The following is a 21,110-nucleotide window of genomic DNA, read 5'->3' on the forward strand; positions in this document are numbered from 1 at the left end:
TCTTAATACTTTTGGAAAGTCACTGTTGAAATGTAAATGCACTCCCAGGAATGGAGTAACACATTACACCATTGTCCTCACTAATACAGTGCCAGCACATAGGAAAACAGAGACCATAGCCCTGAGAGAATGGTGCACACAGCAAGCAAAGTGAATGGAGAAGTGATACTAGCCCGGTGGCCAGGTTCACATGAGGCTATGAGAAAATAGGAATCTGGAAGTTGGGCAAGGGAGGTGGTGGTGGTGTAGTTGTCATGATGTGAAGGCAGGGCTGCAGGATGTTTTGGGGGGAATATCTTAAAGGAGAGGGGTCCTGAAAGGGGAAGCTGAGAAGACCACACACTAATGGTTCATTACTTAATTTATTCTGGAGCCATCTCACTCTTCTGGCTATGCTAATGGAAATCGCACAGTTACATCTAGATGAAGCATATTATAGAGAAAAAAGCAGAAGTTTCAGGGTCAAGAAGACCTGGGTTCAAATCTAATCACTATGGCCTTGGATGCGTTATCAAACACTTAGTTTCCTCCATCTATAAAATGTAGAAATCAAACTACTAAACTAGAAAACAAAGTGCCTTCTGCCATGCATATGGTAGCTGTATGCATATCATATCTATATGCATAAATATACAGTAGCTAAAGAAAGCATATATATGTATGTATACACACACACATACATTTATACATAGATGTATTCATGCATCTACTACAGTGCTATCTTTCTCCCTTATTATGTTACTTCTGCAAGAAACTTGTCATATAGTCTCTATTTTACATTTTAGTTTCCTTTTATCATATGTAAATTTACTTTCACCTAATTTTCAGAATATTCAAATAATTTTCTATTAAACTATGGTGTTGGGCCTTTTTTTTCTGAGGTAAATTAGCAAAATGACCAACTTGAAGAATTTTTTTAATGTATTTATTTAATTTATTTATTTTTGGCTGTGTTGGGTCTTTGTTGCTGTGCATGGTCTTTCTCTAATTGCGGAGAGCAGGGGCTACTCTTTGTTGTGGTGCACGGGCTTCTCATTGCGGTGGCTTCTCTTGTTGCGGAGCATGGGCTCTAGGCACGTGAGCTTCAGTAGTTGCAGCACGTGGGCTCAGTAGTTGTGGCGCCTGGGCTTAGTTGCTCAGCGGCATGTGGGATCTTCCCAGACCAGGGCTCGAACCCGTGTCCCCTGCATTAGCAGGCAGATTCTTAACCACTGCGCCACCAGGGAAGCCCTAACTTGGAGAATTTTAATCATTAGCTACCTGAAAAGTATTGGTGCTTGATACAGCAGATTCAGGCAATATATTACTAACCTACTTTAACAAGAAAGAGACTATCGCTTCTAATGAATGATATTAACTGTTTTCTTTTCGGCAGCATTACTAGGCAATAGCTAACTATGCTATCGTTATTTGAATTCATGACAAGGTTGGGTAACGAGTTGAGGCAGTTATTCTGTATGATCAGATGATTTAAGCCTGAACAGAACATAAATGTATATACCTATGCAAATATCTAAAATAATTATTCTGATCTCTGTAGCAGTTTAAATACTTGTTATGATTCTAAAAAGGGGACTTTAGGGAGCATATGCCAGTTTCAAAAACCAGGCACATGTTCACACGGCTCTAAGTTAGGGATCCCTGACCAATGAATTGGACACCATCTGTCAGCAGGACCTTGAAGTTTTAGCTGGCAGATCTTGGAGCAGCTTTCCAAGCCGTTTGCTGCTTCCTCACTCCCACATGCTTAGTTAGCTGGGATTCCCAGTTGGGAAGTGAAGGCAGGTAGCATTTTGACCCTCCCCTCACCACCTTCAATATACTTTATTCTCAGAACCATTCCCAGAGATTTAAAAGCATCGGGAATATAAAAAATATCTCTTCCTCACAAGGTTGGAGGCCTTGGACCTTACCTTGAAAAGATTTATTTTTACATTTTTTCAAATTATGACAACTTACGTAGAAAAGTATGGCAGATACCTGTTCTTTAAAAAAATTTTTTTTTTGCAATATTTGTTACATAACAAGTGTGTAAGAATAAAGTGGTTGATATGTATTTGTGTTCTGATTATAATTTGGAACACAGGTATAAATGTCTTGGTTTATGAATTAAATCTGTACCCTGTCATCTCCTAACCTACTAGATCTTTTTTGGAATAATAAAATGCATATCACTGGGGCCAGTATCCACAGTTCTAGAACATTCTTAGCCATCTGGTTCTGTTACAGAGTAAAGTTAGACTGGAAATAAGACAATGTTAGTAAAGGAAGCTTCCTTTGCCCACCCCACCTTCCATGGGCTCCATTTTTTGGTGTGAACAACATGGTGATTTAATGATATATATGTATATTGTGAAATGATCATCACAATAAGTTTAATAATAACATCCATCACCACACATAGTTAATATTTTTCTTGTGATGAGAACTTTTAAGATCTACTCTGTTAGCAACTTTCTAATATACAATATAGTGTTGTTAACAATAGTCACCATGTGGTCCATTACATCCCCAGAACTTATTTATCTTATAACTAGAAGTTTGTACCTTTTGTTCACCTTCACACATGTCACCTTTATTCTTGATGAATATTTGACTAGTTATAGAATTCTGGATTGCCAAGTGTTTTCTTTTAGCCCATTAATGACCTCATTCCATTGGTTTCAATTTTAGCTCAGGAGAAGTCATTGTCAATCCTACTGTTGCTCTTTAAAAACAATGTCTTTTTCCCTAGATGTTGTTAAGATTTTCTCTTTATCTTTGGCTTTCTTCAGTTTCAGTATATTTGAGCATATCCTTTTTTTCTTCTAGTTTAATTGAGATATCATTGACATATAGCACTTTAAGGTGTACAGCATGGTGGTTTGACTTATATACATAATGAAATGATTACCACAATGATTTAGTGAACATTCATCATCCTGTATAGATACCAAATTAAAGAAATAGAACAAAAGTTTTTTTCCTTGTGATGAGAACTCTTAGGATTTACTCTCTTAACTTTCATATATTATATACAACAGTGTTAATTATATTTATCATGTTGTACATTAAATCTGTGGTACTTATTTATCTTACAGCTGGAATTTTGTACCTTTTGACTGCCTTCATCATCCCCACCCCCTGCCTCTGGTAACCACAAATCTGATCTCTTTTTCATGAGTTTGTTTGTTTTGAAGTATAATTGACCTACAATGCTATATTAGTTCCTGGTACAAAAATAGTGATTCAATATTTCTATACATTTCAAAATGATCACCATGATAATCTAGTTACCATCTGTCCTCATACAAAGATATTATGTAATTATTGACTATATTCCCCATACTGTACATTTCATACCTGTGACTCATTTATTTTGTAACTGAAAGTTTGTACCTCTTAATCTCCCTCACCTATTTCTCTCCTCCACTCACTCCTCTCCCCTCTTGGCAACAACCTGTGTGTTCTCTGTATCTATGACTCTGTTTCTGTTTTGTTATGTTTGTTCATTTGTTTTGTTTTTTAGATTCCACATATAAATGAAATCATACAGTATTTGTCTTTGTCTAACCTATTTCACTTAGCATAATACCCTCTGGGTCCTTTCATATTGTCACAAATGGCAAGATTTCATTGTTTTGTATGGTTAATATTCCATTGTGTGTGTGTGGTGTGTGTGTGTGTGTACATATATATATATATTATCCATTCATCTATTAGTCACCACTTAGGTTGCTTCCATATCTATTCACCTATTAATTGCCACTTAGGTTGCTTCCATATCTTGGCTATTTTAAATAATGCTGCAATGAATACGGGGGTGCATTTTTTTTAAATTAGTGTTTTCATTTTCTTTGAATATATACCCAGAAGTAGAATTGCTGGATCATATTGTAGTTCTATTTTTTTTCCATCTCATTACTTTAATCATTTTGTCAAAATAATCTGAACATGCATAAATACTTGACTTGTTATAAGAATGTGTAGCATAAAAGTCCCTGAGACACATCCAAGAATGACTTGAAATGTATTCAGTGCAATTATTCATCATACTAATTGCCAAGGACTTGGCTCCCTTCCTTGATATTTAAGGTATATGACTAAAAAAAGATATATAATATATATTATATAATATTCATAATTATACATTATATATAAATATATGTATGTTTATTAATGCTAAATCAGAGTCTCCCTCTCCAATGCCTGGTTTTTCTGCCACTTTACTGATGCTGTGTATGAAGTCATTTCCAGACTGTAAGGAATGTCCTTACCGAGGTAAATTAGTTCTTTAAGCCCTAGGGTGCCAGTTAGTAGAATGATGGCAGTGGAACTAGAGGTCCCAAGAGAAGATGTTGTCCAACCCCCTCATTTTGCAGTTCAAGTGACAGAGGCTCAAAAGGTTTGCGACTTGCACAAGTACAGCTGGTTCTGTCACTATTACTGTAACCTTAGGCAAGTCCTTAACTGGATCTAGACTTCTGCTCCCTCCTCTGTAAAATGGATTGGTAATTGTCACAGCTAACATCTTCCAGGTGCTTCCTATGTGCCCAACACTGTCTGGAGTACTTTAAGTGTCTTTTCTAATTCTCCCAACACCTCCATAAATTATATATGATTACCTTCAATTAGAGATGAGAATATCAAAGCACAGACATCTTAAATAATTTGCCTGAGATAAGACAATTAGGAAATGTTACAAAGCTGGTCTAGTAACCCAGGAATAACTGCCTCCAAAATTCTCAAATTCCAATTCTTAAATCCCTTCTAAGAAAACCCCGTCAGATAGGTTCTCAAATTCCTTATATCTCTAAAAGTCTAGAGCAGAGTTAACAAAGTATGGCTCATGGGCCAAATCCAGGCACCGCCTTTGCTTACAGAAGTAGTTCTATTTCTAACTTTTGGAGGAATCTCTATATTGTTTTCCATAGTGGCTGTATTTACATCCCTGTCAATAGAGCATGTGGATTTCCTTTTCTCCACATTCTCACCAATGCTTGTTATTTGTTGTGTTTTTGATAATAGCCATTCTGACAGATGTGAGGTGATATCTCACTGTGGTTTTAGTTTGCATTACTCTGGTGATGTTGAGCATCTTTTCATGTGCCTGCTGACCATCTGTACATCTTCTTTGGAAAAATATCTATTCATGTGCTCTGCCTAATTTTTAGTTGGGTTGTTTGTTTGTTTGATGTTGAGTTGTATGAGTTCCTTGTATATTTTGGATATTAACCCCTTATTGGATATATCATTTGCAAATATCTTTTCCCATTCAGTAGGTGGCCTTTTCATTTTGTTGATAGTTCCTTTGCTGTGCAAAAGTTTTTTTTAGTTTGATGTAGTCCCATTTGTTTATTTTTGTTTTCGTTTCCCTTGCCTGAGGAGACAGATCCAAAAAATTTGCTAAGACCAATATCTAAGAGTGTAATACCTAAGTTTTCATCTAGAGTTTTTATGGTTTCAGATCTTACATATAAGTCTTTAATCCATTTTGAGTTTATTTTTTATATGGTGTCAGAAACCAGCTCAGTTTGATTCCTTTGTATGTAGCTGTCCAGTTTTCCCAATACCATTATTGAAAAGGCTGTCTTTTCCCCATTGCATATTCTTGCCTCCTTTGTAATAGATTAATATAAGTGTGGGTTAATTTCTGGGCTCTCTACTCTGTTCCATTGATCTATGTTTCTGTTTTTGTGCCAGTACCATAACATTTTGATTATTGTAGCTCTGTAGTATAGTTTGAAATCAGGAAGCGTGATAACTCCAGTTTTGTTGTTCTTTCTTAAGACTGTTTTAGCTATTCAGGGTCTTTTGGGTTTCCATACAAATTTTAGAATTATTTGTTCTAGTTCTGTGGGAAATTCCATTGGTATTTTGATAACGATTGCATTAAATCTGTAGATTGCCTTGGGTAGTATGGTCATTTTAACAGTATTACTTTTTCTAGTCCCTAAACCTGGTACATATTTTCATCTTTTTTGTGTTGTCTTCAATTTCTTTATTCAGTGTCTTATAGTTTTCTGAGCATAGGTCTTTTACCTCCTCAATTTGATTTATTCCCAGGTATTTTATTTTTTGATGCAATTGTAAATGGGATTACTTTCTTAATTTCTCTTTCTGATAGTTCTCATTGTTAGTTTCTAGAAATGCAACAGATTTCTGTATATTAATTTTGTATCCTGCAACTTTACTAAATTCATTGATGAGTTCTAGTAGTTTCTTCGTGGTGTCTCTAGAATGTTCTGTGTATAGTATCATGTCATCTGCAAACAGTTACAGTTTAATTTGTTCCTTTCCAATTTGGATTCCTTTTATTTATTTTCCTGTCTGGTTGCTCTGGCTAGGACTTCTAATACTATGTTGAATGAAAGTGGCAAGAGTGGGCAATCTTTTTTTCTTTAATTTTTATTGAAGTATAAATGTTGCTTTACAATGTTGTGTTAGTTTCAACTGCACAGCAAAGTGAATCAGCTATGCGTATACATATATCTCCTCTTTTTGGATATCCTTCCCAGTTAGGTCACCACAGAGCATTGAATAGAGTTCCCTGTGCTGTACAGTAGGTTCTCATTAGTTATCTATTTTATAGTTTACATAATATCAATAGTGTATATATGTCAATCCCAATCTCCCAATTCATCCCATCCCCTCCCTTCCTACTTGGTATACATACATTTGTTCTCTACGTCTACGTCTCTATTTCTGCTTTGTAAATAAGATCGTCTATACCATTTTTTTCAGATTCCACATATATGTGTTAATATACGATATTTGTTCTTCTCTTTCTGACTTACTTCAAGGAGTGGGCATTCTTGTTTTATTCCTGATCTTAGAGGAAATGCTTTTAACTTTTCATCATTGAATATGATGTTAGCTGTGGGCTTGTCACATAGTCTTTATTTTGTTAGGGTGTGTTCCCTATGGGCTGCATTTTAAAAAGAGTACAGACCAGAAATCCTATGCCCTACTAGAGACTTTCCATGGTACCAGCCTGCTACTGAGCTTTACTTTCTTATTTTTAAATGGGGACAAAAATACCTGTCCTAGCAGTCATAAGAATGATTTGTAAATTTAATGTGATTATATCAAAGTACTTTATAACTCATAACATAAATTTTTTTTTTTTAAAGGATTTTCTTATTTATTTATTTATTTATTTATTTATTTATTTTTGGCTGTGTTGGGTCTTCGGTTCGTGCGAGGGCTTTCTCCAGTTGCGGCAAGCGGGGGCCACTCTTCATCGCGGTGCGGGGACCGCTCTTCATCGCAGTGCGCGGGCCTTTCTCTATCGCGGCCCCTCCCGTCGCGGGGCACAGGCTCCAGACACGCAGGCTCAGCAATTGTGGCTCACGGGCCCAGCTGCTCCGTGGCATGTGGGATCTTCCCAGACCAGGGCTCGAACCCGTGTCCCCTGCATTAGCAGGCAGATTCTCAACCACTGCGCCACCAGGGAAGCCCTAACATAAATTTATATACTGTATTGAGCATCTGCTAAATTCTAGGAATAGTACTGGAAACTTTGCATATGTTATGGTGCCTCTTTTAAGGCTCAACATGATCCTGCACAGTTGTTATAATTACATTTGATGTATAATGAGTTAATAGAAGCTCAAAGAGGTTGTGTGATTTTTCAGAGGTCAAATAGGCCTAAAGGGGCAGAGTCAAGATTCAGCTCAATATTACTTCCAAATAGAGACTTTGCTTTTCCTTGTACTCAGAACTAAAGCAACAGCATTATTTAATGTCCTTAAGAATGGTAAGTGGCATTAAGAAAGGAGGAAAAATCACTGAATAATCTACCCCATAAGCAAAGCTGGCAAAGAAAACTTACTGATAAAATCAATGCTTATATTTTAGAGCAGACCACCTGAAAACCCCTGGGCTTCAGACATTTTGAAAATAGTTTTTATGTATTTGACTGTAAAGTAAAAAGGGAAAATATAGATGTTTTAGATGCAAAAGGAATATGGTATGCCATCCCAACCAGATTCAAGCTTATATTTTTCATTAGTTTTATTCTGCTCATATTATCAAATCACAAATGATGAAACAGGAAAAACATAAGGGCTTCATTTGCTTTGGGATAACAGATGGGAAACAGCAGAAAATTCTTTTCAGAAATGCAGAAAAATAATTTTCTTCATAATAGCTAATATGCCTTCTTTAGGCATTAAGATACATTTCTGTTTATAATCTTAAGACAGCTATATTTTTAATCTTTATAAAAATCAAATCTCCCAATAATAAACAAGGTATTTCAGTACCCTAATCTTTAAAGTCCATCAGTAAAAATGTAGGTATGCACCCCAGTTTCTAACTTCTTAGAACGTTTTGTGCAATAGGTTTTAGTCATGGGAATGAATAATTGCTCAGGAAAGCAGCACCACTTCATGCAATATGATTTGGTAGTCAACATTCTTGTTTTCCAATAAAAGGGAAATTTCATGAATAGAAACATTGGGCTCCTTGAGATTTCACCAGTGAAGAGATTGTTTCTGAGTAGCTTCTGAGCAAATATATCTTAACAGGTTGGTTGCAGATCTGGGGTCTTCATTCCTTATAATAGCACTGCCAGACACAATCATGTTAGCCACTGTGTTTGCACAGTTATGGAGAGTGTCATGATCTACACTTCACCATTAACCTCTCTGCCAAAGGACAGGAATTGGACCCTCGACCGATGAACCTTTGGCATCATATCTTGCATAAATTTCTGCCCTCCAAACCCAGGTTCAACTGGTGTAACCAAGGCCATATCTATCTGATTAGCCCATGGTGCCAAATACTCAACTGTCCTTCCTAGTTTGATGGCAAGTCCAACCTTTGTCTCATTCTCCCAAATGTCTTTAATTAAGGCCCCTGGGTTCTCATATATATGGATTGACTCCTACTGCAGCCATTGGCTTTACCAACTGTTCCAGCCTAGAAACCATCCTGTGCATTTCAAAGAAAGGATCCTGTCGTAGCTGCTTTTGGAGACTCTACCATAGGGTGACCCAAAGTGACGCTGAGAACAAAATACCCATCTGTTGTATCCATGTGCAGATAATTGGCCCCAGAGACCAGTGTCTAGAAGTACTCAGCCCCTGAATTGGCCAGGTTGCCGTTGAAGATGGATGGGCCAATCTTACTGCTGGACACCATGGTACTGGTTTCCAAGAGCCAAGTTACCTGAGTCCTCCAGCAAGATGAAGGGTTTATCCTGATTTCTTCTTCTTCTTTTTAAAAATGTGTTAGTACTTTAATCTTTGAGCAGTGACTAAATTTTCATTTGAAATAATTATTCATTTTCCCAAGTGTAAATCCAAGTAAAGGCATGAGTTATAGCTTTAAAGAATTTATTTTACAATAAGTTAGGTCTTCAGTTTACTTGCCTATTATTCAGATGAGTCAGAAGTAGCAGTTTGCTTGGTTTTTGTTGCTTGAGTGGAGTTAAGTTAACAGAAGAGCTGGCTAACTTAGTGCTTTTGCTAAAATATGCAGATAAATAACTTCAAATAGCCATTGATGTGCCCTTTGTTAGTAATATAAATGGGATCAAATGGCTAATAAGTGTTTTTGTTCCCAACTTTCTTTCAAATAAAATTCTGTTATTGCAAATAAAATTCTTCCTTTTAAATAACATTCTGTTATATGTATGCATATATATATTTATGTTAGATGTATGCTTAATGTATACATCTACTATAATGCTAGTTTTCTCTTATTATATTACTCCTGTAAGAAATTTGGCATATTTTCTTTGTTTTGCATTTTAGTTTCCTTTTGTCATCAATACATTTACCAAATTTTCAGAATATAAAAATATTTTCCCAAATGTTTTCCCTTCAAGCTCCTATGGTGTTAGGCCTTTTTTTTCTTTCTTTCTTTTTTTTGAGGTAAAGTAACAGAAAGATTCATTTGGAGGAATTTCCCATCATGGGAATACACTGCCCCTTACTAGTGAACTGCCTTACAGAAAGACGTTGGCAAGTTCATATATATATAAGAGCAGAACAGTAGCAAGACATTTGTAGGCCTGCAAGCCTTGCTCTTTCACCTAATAGTTTTTCATCTAATCCTGGCACAACTGTAAAATTGGAGCCAGAGATTCGAGACAAGATATTGTAGACACAATGGATAGTTTTTGGAGGCTACTGTAGATGTAATCTCTAAGCTTCCATTTAGAGGAGGATTCAAGATCGGTGTGGATACTTTAAGTCTTACTTTTTTTTTTTTTAAACAAATAGTCATCTTATTTCAGACTATAGACATGCTGCCTGGAGCTCTATTGTTAATTTTTTGTCCCTAGACAAGTGTCTGGGTATCTTTGTTAAGTGTGGAAAGGTTATTCATGTTAGAATTTGTCCTTGGATCCCAACCTGAAACTCAGAAATCATGTCTTGGAGTGACATGCATGATAACGTAGATTAGGCATCTGTGGTAGCTCACCTGATCTGCCACCTACACTTCCCTTGGTGGATGACAGATCGAGGACCTTTCCTACCACAATTCTCTACTATGTCCACTAACTCTTCTTGCAAGACCTCTCAGTGACCTGAGTGCTTTCCTTTAATGTCATTCCTTGAGACCTGGAGCTACAATTGACCTAGATATGCCTAGATCTGATATTTTCAATTAATGAAATGAACTTTAAATGAGGGCTGTGTAACCAACATTAATTACAAAAACCAAAACAACAATGGGATAAAAAAAAATCTTTCAAAAAATCCTTCAAAAGCTTCCTAGGGTTCTCATTTTAACATTCAGAATACTTACCAGGACCCTCAGTGCTCAGTCCGCACAGTCTGGGCCTTGCCTATCTCACAGTCCCACCCCCATCTCTTCCCCCACTCCCCTTCTGCTTCAGCTACACTAACATTCCTGTGCATGTCTCCCTGACTCAGGCCTTTCTACCTGCTTTTTGCTCTTTAGTCCACCACCCGCACCACCGTGCCCACACCATTTCTTACTAAATTTTGTTCATCTTTTAGATCTCAGCTTAAACCTTGTTTTCTTAAAGTTTTCTTTAGGCACCCAGACTCAAGGTGTGGCTCCCCTTTAATTTACATTAGCGACCTAGACTTCTTTATGGTACATTTCACAAATGTATTTATATAATTATGTAATTGACTGTGTCGTATTTCTCTTCTGCATTTAAAGAAAGCCACTAGGATCATGTCTCTTATTTAATACTACACTTAGCATGGTGTCTTGTGTGGCACTCATTAACTTTTTATTGAATTAATTAAGCATCGTGAATAATGCCTTATGACTAAGCTTTCAGTGAATCCTTTTTTCTGTTATCACACATATAGAATAAAACATACTGTATCCTCGGTTCCCCTGAAAGCACAGCCTAAGTCAGAGGCTTCCTTGAAGGTTAATTGATCTTAAGGAGCAGGAGTAAAGAACAGTGAGAGAGTGATTGCTATGGACTGAATTGTGTCCCTTCGAAATTCATATTTTAAAGCCCTAACTTCCATTGTGACTGTATTTGGAGATAGTGTCTCAGGAGGTAATCAAGGTTAAATGAGGTCATAAGAGTAGGGCCCAAATCTGATCAATTGTGTCCTTGTAAGGAGGGGAGGAGCTCTCTCATCTCTCTCTGCCATGTAAGGACACAGGGAGAAGGCGGCCATCTGCAAGCCAGAAGAGGGTCTTCAGCAGAACTCAACCATGCTGGCACCCTGGTCTGGGACTTGCAGCCTCCAGATCTGTGAGAAAATAAATTTATATTGTTTAAACCACCCAGTCTATGGTGTTTTATTATGGCAGCCTGAGTAGACTAAGACAGTGATATAAGGAAGGAGATAAAGCCAGTAAGAAACTGTGTTACCTAGTTGGTCGAAAGTATAGGTGACTGATGCTTGATTTGATAGGATCTCTAAGAAGGCTTATGAAATGCAACTCACAAATGTTTGCCCTGGGGATGAAAAGGGGAAGCATATATCCAGCAACCTCTATCACCCATTGTTAAGGATGGCAGTAGTATAAGGGCAGGAAGAAAGATACATGATGCAGCCTGAAGAAAGGCTTCAAGGGGTTGCACCTGAAAGTGAACAGTTGAAGTCTCTGAAGAACTGATCACTGCAGCAGAGGCTAGAAGAAGAGGTATGGCTGATAGGATTCCAAGTGGTACACAATTATCTGATACATAGACCACCACAAAAGTATCCTGTATTCAATATCCACAAGTAATTAATTTGTATCATAATTTTTAAGCAATTCATGTTTTTAGTGTTTCTACAATGCTTATTCTACATGGAAAAAGAAATGAGGCAGTTTTTACAAACTGAAGTGGAAAAAATTATGGCTGCAAGTAAGTGCTAACTCTGATATTATTATAGTGATTCTTACAAATAAAATCTCGAAACATAATTTTTCAAGGTTCCAAAAGAAATGATAATGACTATTTAAGCATTGTTTATCTCAGAATCTAGACAAGATGGGTACATTAAGTTAATGACCAAAAAGCAAGTTTAACATGTTTCTTTATCACAGAAGCAGTAAGCTTTGAATTACAGTGAAAATGGCATTGAGGAATAACCTGTTTTAAAAGCTACCAGGGACAGATACTGCTAAAGATGATCACTTTTTGAACATTAGTTGATGACATAAGTTGAAAACGATCCAAATAACTTGAGCATATAATTCTAATCAAGCAGGGTATGATATGTTTCAGAGAAATACTGGAATGGTTTCCCCATGATGGCAAACTTTTGAATTTTTTAAAGAGAGAAAAAAAAAGACAAAACTAGATACAGGAGGGGCTTCAAGATAATTTTTACACATTGAAATAAGAAAGTAAATTTAGAGCTGCCACAAGGGGAACCAATTATTTTTTCAAATACATTTTATTGTTATCAAAATAATCCATAAACATCCTGAAAAATGCAAATAGTAAAGAAAGATTATGATTAAAGCACCAGCTCACTGAAAATGTTTTTAACCTAGATTTGTGTTTATTTTTGGTGGTACCTAAATATCTCTAAATAATATGCTTATATTACTATTTCTTGGTTTACCAATATTAAATGTGACTGATTTACTTTTGTTCTTATGAATATGGATTTAGCTCACTTTCTACTCCCACCTCCAACCTTTCTTCTTGCTCTATCTCTCCTTCCAAAATAATTATATCATATCCTAAGTTTCATCATTCCCGTAACCTTTGTACATAAATAAACAAATAACCACAAGTAACGTATATAAACCTCTATTTCTTGTTCCACGAGTTGTAGATAATTCTCTTTACTTTCTACTTTGTGTTGACCTAAAACAAATAGACTGCCAGTTATTTCTCTAGCAAAAATGGGTGTATTCAGGGTCAGTAAAGAATTGCAATTTGGGGGGCTTCCCTGGTGGCGCAGTGGTTGAGAATCTGCCTGCTAATGCAGGGGGCACGGGTTCGAGCCCTGGTCTGGGAAGATCCCACATGCCACGGAGCAACTAGGCCTGTGAGCCACAACTACTGAGCCTGCGCGTCTGGAGTCTGTGCTCTGCAACAAGAGAGGCCACGATAGTGAGAGGCCCGTGCACCGCGATGAAGAGTGGCCCCCGCTTGCCACAACTAGAGAAAGCCCTCGCACAGAAACGAAGACCCAACATAGCCAAAAATTAATTAATTAATTAATTAATTTAAAAGAAAAGAATTGCAATTTGGGATCTGCAACCATGGCAAGCCACGTGCAAGCCCCCTGCAAAAATGAGAGAACTCTTTTATAGAGGGGAAAAGGAAATTGGGAGGGCTGTAGTAACCAAATAGTCCATCGTTTTCTATTGGCTGAGTTGTGACAATCTCATTGGATGAGTTCTTACCAGGAAAGGAGAAGAAGTCTTTCTTCTCCCTATTGGGCTCTGCTATTGTCATAGGGCATGAGAGCTTCCCCTCCTGACTCTATTTAGTTGAAGTTTCTGTTTATCAATTTTTTTACATTTTCCCCTTTTGATCAAGATCTTTCTCTGAAAGCACTGCTGGTCAAGAGTCAGGTTTTCTGGTTTCAGCGGCTTTTTGGAAGCCTTTTGGTCCTCCTTTCAAGGAAGGACCTTACCTGAGTATAGTGTCCCACGTTGGAAGGAAAGTGCACGAATTTGAAACCTACTGAGGTCACATTTGAGTAACAAGGAGATGTAGGAGGAAGAACTCTCAGACACTTTTTATCTAAAGTCCATGTTATCAAGATCACAGACACTGGAGATCATCTGAAGCATATGTCATCATCAAAGGTTTGGTGACAGATATCCAATAGGCCTGGTTTAGATATCTTGGAAAAGATGTCTCATCAGATGCCATCTGCTTCAATTCTGAGAAATCTTTACTTTGAGGTCAACAGATAATGTGCAAGTCCAATTAGGATTTGGTGCTTTCTTTAGGTGTGTCACGTGAACTCGAGTCTATTCCCTGGAGTTTAGTGGCACAAGGGTCAGTTAGCAACACCTGATAGGTGTTCAACCTTTCCAGCAAGGTTGAAGAGAGTCCTTCTGGATGTGTCTTTTCCAATAGACAAAATCTTCAGATTGCAAGGTGTGATGCTCAAGGTCTTTGTCTCTTGAGAGTGCACTATGAAAAGATTGCTCTACTAAAATATTTTTTATTTTTAATAGAAGTAATTAGGCCTTTGCAGTATTGGAATATCTCTCCTTTTATCAGCTGTAGGTCAAAAGAGTTAGGAACCACATGCATTGGGCATCCAGTGACTATCTCAAAGAGTGAGTTTATGAATTCCAAAAGAGGTGGATCTGAGATTTAAAAAGACCAACAGCAATGCTTTTGGCCAAGGTATTTGGAGGGATTCTACAAATTTTGCCAATTGAGTCTTAATAATGCCATTCATGCATTCAACTGAACCAGAGGACTGAGGGTGGTAAGCACAGCGAAAGTGTTGTAAAACCAGCCAAACAGCACAGACTTGTTGAAGTACCTGACTAGTGAAATGGGATGGCTATGAAGTTCAAAAGTTCTCTTACTGGGGATAATCTTTTCCAAAAGAACTTTAGTCACGGAGAGGCAGTAGCTCATCTGCAAGGGAAAGCTTCAGCCCAGTGTGAAAGCATGCAGACTATGACTAAAACATACTTATATTCATGAGACAGAGGAAATTGTGTGACACCATTTGCAGACCTCGAAAGGTCCATTAGGCAGTTTAAAATGTCCAGGAGCAGTAAAAGCAGGCTTCCCTGGGTTGTATTTCAGACAAGCAGGACAAGTAAAGTAGGCACTTTTTGTGGCTTTGTTAGTGTTTCCCTACCAATACTGATTCATGAAGGCTCTCATTTTGTCAGTAGACCAAAGATTTAATGCATGTACAGTGGTGAGGAGTGGGAATTTTAGAGTCTTCAGTAGGGCTAGGTTGTTATTTGGTCCAAACCAGAACTTTCTCTTTTTATCAAACCAACAATTCTTGAATTTCTAATCTTGTTTTTCCTTTTCTGAGGTCAATTGTTGTGCTTCTCTAGCCAGTTTTTCTAAGTTATCATTTGGAGAGATATCCCTTTGGACCATGAAAAGGGTTGGCTGCTGTTGGTTCCTTTAAGGGCAGCATTCCTTGTGAAAATGTAAGCAAGGTAATTTTCCTTAGCTTTCAGAGAGTCAAGTTTAGAATGACCCAGAATATTGATAATAGCTAAAGTGGCAGATAAAAGTAATGCATCCAATAATTCCTGAACATAGGGGCCATTTTAAACTTTATTTCCACTGGAAGTAAGGAAGCCATATTGTTCCATAATATTAAAAAATCGTGAGCTACTCTGAAAGCATATCTGCTATGAGTATAAATATTGGCAGTTTTGCCCTTGGTTAAAGTACAAGCCTATGTAAGAGTGTATAATTCAGCCTTTTGGACCAAAGTAGCCAGAGGAAAAGATACTCCCTCAACACTATCAAAGGCAGTTGCAGTAGCATAGCCAGCACAATAATATTTGCCATTTTTACCTTTAAAGTAAGAACCATCAGTGAACCATGAGAAGTCAGCATTACCGAAATGAATTTCCTGCAGATCATCACAAGGAGTCAGGAGGTGATTCATCAGCATTAAGCAGTTGTGAAAGACTTCATCAAAGACAGAGGAGAAAAGAGTAGCAGGGTTAAGGTTATTAGAACATAAAAGAGGAGGAGTTAACAGAAGGAGTTCATAGGAGATGAGGTAGCCAACTGAGAAGTGTTGAGTGGATTGAGAAGTCAAGAGGGCTTCTACTGCATGAGGTACAAAAATTGTTAAAGGGGCTCCCACAACACTTTTCTCAGTGGCCTTAACCAAAAGAGTGGTGTTAGTAATGGCTCTAAGGCAAGGGGGGTTGTCCTCTTGCCACAGGATCCAGTTACTAGCTAAAGTACCCAAGGGGTCAATGGTGGTCCCATTGACCCGTTTTTAGATGAGTACCTTAAAGTCATTCCCAAACAGAGGTTTGGCCATAAGAGAGAAATTGGAATCCAATTTCAGCAGTAACCAGCTAGCCGGAGAAAACCTTGCAGTTGGTGCTTAGTTTTGGGTTTGGGGAAACTTAGGACACCATGAAGCCTATCTAAATTTAGGTGTAACCCTTGTTCTGATATCAGATGCCCCAAATATCAAACTTGGGCTTGGGAAAACTGCAATTTTCCTTGGCGACCTAATGTCCCTTTAAGGCTAAAAGCTTTAGCAGATGGATGCTGGCTTCCTGTGAGGAGGCTTGAGACAGAGAGCAAAGAATCAAGTTATCCATATATTACAACAAAGCAGAACCCCCAGGGAACTTTATGTCAACCAGATCAGCCTTCAGAATTTATGAGAAATAAAAAGGACTCTCAGTAAAAACCCTGAGGCATTACTGTCCAGGTGAATTGTTTTTCTTCCCAAGTAAAGGCAAATAGGTATTGGCTAGCTTCAACTGGAATACCAAAGAATGTACCACGTAAATCAATTAGAGTAAAGAATTTATTTCCAATGGGAATGGATGTTAACATCATATGAGGGTTAGAAATGACAGGGTGTCAGGAGATAACAATATTGTTTATTGCTTGGAGGTCCTAGACAGACCTCCACCCTTTTTACCAAAGGGAGTTATTGTTGTAAATTTGTGTAAAACTTGTCTTTCCCCTTGCCTCAACTCTTTTTTCTTTTGTGAATAAATAAAGCTTGGTTCTTACTTAAGGAATAAACTCTCAACCCCCACCCCCCAAAATAGGAGTATCATAGGACCTAATACAAGGGATAATGCAGCCTTGAGCCTTGTAAGCTTTTATTATGGGCTTTATAACTTGAAGGACTTCTTTACTTATAGACTATTGATTAATTCCAGGAAGAAGTTTTGAAGGATGTGTTTGAATCTTGATGAAAGTTGTGCTATGAATTTTGCCAATATTAGCTGGAGGTTTTCTCCATGAGGAGGGTGGTAGCAGATTCAACAGAGAAAAATGATCAGTGTTTCCTGAATTCAACTCTAGTACCATCAGAGACAAAGAAAATAAAAGATGTCAAAGGGTCATTTAATTCACCTGGTTGGCTGCTTTAATGACTACTGTGAAGTTCTAGAATTATTTACTCCTTTTGAGAGAAGAAATTCTGGCATGATACTTCTCTAAGAAGTCTCAGCCTAACAAATGCTTAGAGGTAGAAGAACTAAGGAGAAAAGGGTGTGTATCTCTCAAAGAGCCTAAACAAAAGGGAATAGGTTTAGAGACAGGAACCTCTTGAGGTTCATTAGAGATCCCCACTATTTGGACTGTTTTAGTACACCGAGGCAGGGGCCGCTTTGTTGTAGTGGGGCTGAGCACCAAGAGTGTGGCTCTGTTGTCAGTTAGGGCTGGAAGAATTTCATCCCCAATCTGGAGAATTGTTTCTCTAAGCCAGTTAAGAAGAAGATTGTGAAGAGCCCCTGTAGTTCTTTGGAGCCATGTCATTGAGAATTGAGAGGACATTGGTTAGAGGGCTGAAGGTACATTTGTAACAATCTCCTTTCCGATGTTCTGGCTCTTTGTAATAATAGCAGAAACTAGGAGGGTTTTGGTTTCATTTAGGGGGCTTAATTTGCTGGAGTTGAACATTAAGAATTTTAGTGGTCTTCCTTTTAGGTGACTCCTCTAGAGTGTGAGAGAGCTGGTTTGCCAGATTAACTAAATCTAGAGTGAACACAATTTCCCATTCCATCCTATTTAGTGGGCTGATCCAGGTTCAACCCACTAAAAAACATAGAGTTAAAACAACTCTTGGTTTAACATAGAGTTAAAACAACTCCTTGGTGAAACAACATCTGAAGGAAGACCAGAATTTTCTTTAAAAATAATCTGAAGTTGATTGTAATAGTAATGAACAGATTCATCAGAATTTTGTGTATAAGTCTGAATTTTGTTCCAATCAATAGACTTTGGAAAAGCCCTAGGAATTGCCCTATGAAGACACCTAGCAATTTCCTGAGCCTGGTCATATAATAAGTTAGTGGGTGGGTCTCTGGTTGTAATTCTAGAGATCTTTTAAGATTTTCCCAATTAGCATTTTTCATCCAATGCTGAACCTGGCCTTCGCTGACAAGTATATGAACTAGCTGATATGTCAGAGAAACCCAGTTGATAAATTTGACTGACTATATTAAATCCCTCAGCAAATCTGTGAGAATCTTCATTTACTCTGGGAAAATCTTTGACTATGGTTGGCAGTTCACCTTTAATCCAGGGAGTATAAGAAATTAAGGGTTTAGCCTCTGGATCCTCAAAAGGCTTAATTTTAAGGGACAAGTTCAGAGGAAAAGGGAGTGGAGAGTTTCAGAGAAAAAGGGAACTTCAGCGAGAGAATTAGTATGGGGGAACTGAGGGTGTAGAGGAGCTGTATATGGGACAGAAGGAAAGGAGGAAGATAGCACCAGAGGCAAGGCCTGAGATAAAGAAGCCAAAGAAGAAGAGCATGAGGCTTAGGAAGCCATTTTATCTTTCTTTCTTTGTTTGCCTCAGTAAAACTTAAAGTCCTATTTTGCAGAGAGGCAGTTTTAGGCTCTTGATAACATTTGGAAGCCTCAAATTACCAATTGAAATATGCATTCCATTCAGTTTTGGAAATTTTAGAGCTATGGTTGTCCAATTCAGCTTTAAGAAAAGTTAAGTTTGGGGATATCAAAAGTTCCTCATAATGGCCATTGATACTGTAAATTGCCTTTGATTGGGTCAATCCATTTAGTTAGAAATGTGCCTGAGGAAGAATCGTGGTTTTCAAACAAAAATTGGCCAGGGTCCCTGTAAGAGGGGTACCCTCAAAATATTTAGATAACTGGGATCCCATTTCTTGGAGGGTTTTCTCTAGAGTAAGAGAAAAATTTTCAAGCAGCTCCAATAGCTGAAATAGCTTAAACAGCCCAAATAACCTGCAGGCCTAATACCAGCCAGTTCTAAGGGAACAGTCTGGTCCCAGAGGAGCCAGGCCAAAAGCTGCTCAACACAGTTCCAATAGAACAGCCCCTATTCGAAATGGAATTGGGCCAAAGGCTGAACCGGCACAGTTCCAATGAAACATCCCCTGTTCCTGAAGAAATGGGCCAAAGGCTAGCCAGTTCCAGGAGGAACAGCTCCTGTTCCAAAAGGAATGGGCCGAAGGCTAGCCAGTTCCAGCTGGAACAGTCTGATTTCAAAATCATACCAAAGTGCCAAATGAATACTCGCATACAGAACAAGGCCTTAACCGGAAAGGAAGAAACCTTAAAATAGATCCTGAATAAAACCTGGAGAGCTTCAAAATGCAAAGTGGATGGAAGCTCAGATCCAGGAGAAAGACTAACCCTCAAAATCCAGGGTTGATGAGAAAAGCAGTGAGCAACAAGGGCTCAGTGTTGGTACCACACCTGTTTGCTCACCAGCCTCAGAGTTGTTGGGGGTTTTCTGGGGATCCTCATAAGGGCCATCAAATTGTTGACCTAAAACAAATAGACTGCCAGTTATTTCTCTAGCAAAACAAAACAAAACAAGGGGGGTTGTTATTCAGGATCTGCAAAGAATTTCAATTTGGGATCAGCAAGCATAACAATGTGCAAGCCCCCTGCAAAAATGGAGAGAAGAACTCTTCTAGAGGGGGAAAGGGAGTTGGGAGGGCCATAGTAACCAAACAGTCCATGGCTTTTCATTGGCTGAATTGTGACAGCCTCTCACTGGATGAGCTCTTGCCAGGAAAGAAGAGGAAGTCTTTCTTCTACCTACTGGGCTCTGCTATTGTCTTGGGGCATGTGGCTCCCCCATCTGGTCTCCCAACTCTATTTACATGAGGTTTCCATTTATTTATTTATTTTTTTAATAAATTTATTTATTTATTTTTGGCTGTGTTGGGTCTTCGTTTCTGTGCGAGGGCTTTCTCTAGTTGCGGCGAGTGGGGGCCGCTCTTCACCGCGGTGCGCGGGCCTCTCACCATCGCGGCCTCTCTTGTTGCGGAGCACAGGCTCCAGACGCGCAGGCTCAGTAGTTGTGGCTCACGGGTGCAGTTGCTCCACAGCATGTGAGATCTTCCCAGACCAGGGCTCGAACCCGTGTCCCCTGCATTGGCAGGCAGATTCTCAACCACTGCGCCACCAGGGAAGCCCTCCCACTTATTAATTTTTTACACTTTAAGAAGAGATAAATAATTCTACCTCTCCTTCCAATTCTCTGTTCTTCCTTCTATCTCCCTCCCCATGATTCTATTGTAGTGGTTGTTAACATATCTTTTATTCTCTAACCATAGTTAAGTGTTAAACAATTTGCCTGAAGATTGATTCTAAAAAACTTTTTTAAAACCACATTTTAAAAACCTTTACATAGTTATAGCTATTTAAATATTTCTCACTCTAGAGTCAAGTAGTGTGCATAGGTTACATTTTCTTCTCTCTGGCTCTAGTATCATGACTCCTACGGCATTCAGAAAACAACGTTCTTCCAGAATGGTAGCATAAGGAACTCTAAGGACCCTCTCGCTGGTGAAACAACTTTACTGGTGAAAAGCATTTTAGAAAGCAATAATAGAAAGTCTCTGGAAGTTGTTTTAAGAGCAGATAGCACTTATATGTGGAATCTAAAAAAAATGGTACAATGAACATATTTACAAAACAGAAACAGACTCACAGACTTCAAAAACATACTTATGGGGACTTCCCTGATGGTGCAGTGGTTAAGACTCTGTGCTCCCAGTGTGGGGGGCCTGGGTTTGATCCCTGGTCCA

General features: G+C 38.2%; 1 protein-coding gene and 1 pseudogene across 7 annotated transcripts in view; one reads left to right on the forward strand and one right to left on the reverse strand.

Annotated features, from left to right (window-relative positions):
• SLC4A10 (solute carrier family 4 member 10) overlaps window positions 1-21,110 on the forward strand; it is a 310,427-nt gene that overhangs the window by 235,625 nt on the left and 53,692 nt on the right. The gene's annotated exons all lie outside the window — the stretch shown is intronic.
• On the reverse strand, window positions 8,457-9,126 carry LOC102999554 (ribulose-phosphate 3-epimerase-like; annotated as a pseudogene).

This window comes from Balaenoptera acutorostrata, chromosome 8 (genome assembly GCF_949987535.1).
Source record: "Balaenoptera acutorostrata chromosome 8, mBalAcu1.1, whole genome shotgun sequence".
Lineage (NCBI taxonomy): Eukaryota > Metazoa > Chordata > Mammalia > Artiodactyla > Balaenopteridae > Balaenoptera > Balaenoptera acutorostrata.